This window comes from Cygnus olor, chromosome 4 (assembly GCF_009769625.2).
Source record: "Cygnus olor isolate bCygOlo1 chromosome 4, bCygOlo1.pri.v2, whole genome shotgun sequence".
NCBI lineage: Eukaryota > Metazoa > Chordata > Aves > Anseriformes > Anatidae > Cygnus > Cygnus olor.
Genome location: NC_049172.1, coordinates 32,087,060 through 32,089,678, shown reverse-complemented (window position 1 = coordinate 32,089,678; position 2,619 = coordinate 32,087,060).

Genomic DNA, 2,619 nt, shown 5'->3' with positions numbered 1-2,619 from the left:
TTCCTAATCAATCTGTAACACAAGGGATAATGCTTGCTTCTCATTGTTTTAAGTGGCAATAATCCACTTGCTAAGTGGAAAAACTTCAAGACGAAAGGTTTTAATTTAAAATCCCAACACAGAAAAAAGATTATTGTTGGGAAAAAAAAACACAAAACAAAACAAAAAAAAAAACACACTGTGATATCCAATTATTATAAGAAAAAGCATTTTTTAAAGAAATAATTTGCTTGACAAAACAAGAGGCTAATAACAGTGGTCTTAACTCAGGTATAATTTAGGCACAGCTTGTGTAAACTTCCCTGAAGAACTTTGCCAGGGTGTCCACCTGTGTCACTCCTTGCTAATTCAGGTGGCTACACCACATGGCTTGTGATGTGGAGCTCCAGGTGAAGTCACCAACTCACCCTCTGTAGTGGTTTAGCTTAAGATCCTGAAAAAAAATTACCTGCCTAAGGAAACGCACAAATTCTAACAAACAGGACTAATCATGTATCTTAATGCTTCCAAGACAGGGATCTGCTTCAGCTGTCTCAAACTTACTTCCTGATGCATCAATCACTCACATGATGGTCCAAGTAAGCTGCATTAAACAAAAGCCATTGACGTATGCCCTACAACCACTACTAGAATACAATGGTCTTGAACCTAGTTTACTTGGCAAACTACAGAAATTACTTGTTTTTCAGGCACTGTGAATACACAGTTTTTGGATCTGAGAGGCCATTCAGTTTGTTGGCACAACAGGATGGGAACTGTGGAGATCTGGGAGCACCAGTGGAGCGATGGTTACACAGATGTCCTAAGCAGGGCTGCTAAGTGGTTTAAATGAAACCAACATTGTGCCACATGAGAGATCAATCCATTACTTGTGACAATTCTCTTCCATCAGGGAAATAAGTGAAATTCTTTCCAGAGACCTCGAAGGAGAAGAAATCAGTGGGTCCCCTTGTAAGGCCTCCTTCCTTAATTTTGTTACTGGTTTCTGCGGCGGCTGGGCCTAGCTCTCTGGAGCAGTGCTTTGTTTCCCACATGCTAAGTTGCACTGACACAAGACAGGGCAGAGGGAACTTTGAGCAGCTCCACTGTTATTAAATGACAGTGAAATTCCTTTAGTGTCCATGGGGTTCAGCAGTCAGTCAAAGTTAGGCTCTTTCTTGCTCAGGAGGGATCATCCAGCTGCAGCAAGCAACCTGTGGTTATAAGGCTGAGGCGTACAGGCATTGCAGCATTAGCAAGGTCAGTGGAGAAATGCATTTACCCACGGGTTGTGCACAGTTCTGTGTCCTAGGGGTATCTCACTGTGAGCTCTGTCCACCTCTGGTCCATCCCTGTGCACGCCAAGCAGCACCGTAACAGGGCCACAGCAGGAACATCTTGACTGATGCATGCAAGTACCATGCAAGTACCTCTCCTCAATTAAGCCTTCTTTCTTGCTCATTTAGCTAGGTTTTCACAAATACACAATTGCTTAAAAAACGAGTGGGCTTTGGGTGTAAAAAGGTAGGGTGCTGACTCTTTACCATCTGGTGGCTCCTTAACTACAACCATACAGCACAGCTCAAGTCCTCCGAGCGAAGAAGTGACTAATACGCTGCAGAGAGATCCCAAGCTGGTAGGAAGTAATATTAGCCTTCTGCTGTCTTCACTAGTTAACGTGATACATAAATGAGTAACACATGATACGATTTGAAACCCTTGCTGTCTGTAGGAAACATAACCCAGGGTTAGTGCTTTGGAGGAGATGGTTTTCCTAATGAATATGTTCTTTGTTTGAGCGTGGCAGCAAAGTCCCAGTTTTCTTCTAGCATCTTGTGCAACATGTCCAATGCAACACTTGTTCCAGGGGATGGCAAATACTTGAAGTTTGAATGGGATCGGCTCTGTTAGCCTGAGTTTGTACTGCCACACCCTGACATCCACACTGCAAGGAGCCCTAACCCCTTCCTCGGCTGCTGGAAATGAGCTTTTCAGTGTGTCCCAAGCCAGTAAGAAAGCCCCGAGTCTGTTCATCTGTACTAACGCCAGAATTAGCATAGCAAATGTTTGAAAGCAAATTTAAAGCAGAAATTTCAAACAGAGCCATCACAAGTTAGGTTTCCCTATTAGATGGAGGTACCTAGGCAAGGGTGCTTTTTATCCCTGCTCAGTGTTTCTCAGTTCCTGTGGATTTCTGTGAAGACTGGGAAACTGTCAGCATCATTGCAAATCAGACCAGCAGTAAAGTACCGAGCAGAGGACGATACTTCATAGACATCAAGTTACCAAACTGCTTTATTTATGCTTTCTGCTGTGTGTCATCTCAGTGGAGTAGAAGCTCCTGAACATTCAAGTAGCAAAGCTAGGAGGTTCTTACCACATCTTCCTGCTGACTCCCTGTTTGAATTTTTCATATACTAGGTGTCCATGTGCACAGTCTTCCTGTGCTTCTTTTCTGTGAGGCCTTTGGGGAGTGGCTTTTCTTGTCAAACCTGGCAGAAGGAAGAGAGAAATGCCAAAAGACATAACACAGCTTCCTGTAGTGTCTACCTTGAAGAGGATAAACTCAATTTCATCCTGAATGAGCAAATTTTAAACAAATTTCAAATTTTCTGGTAATTTTCTCCAGCAACTTAATCC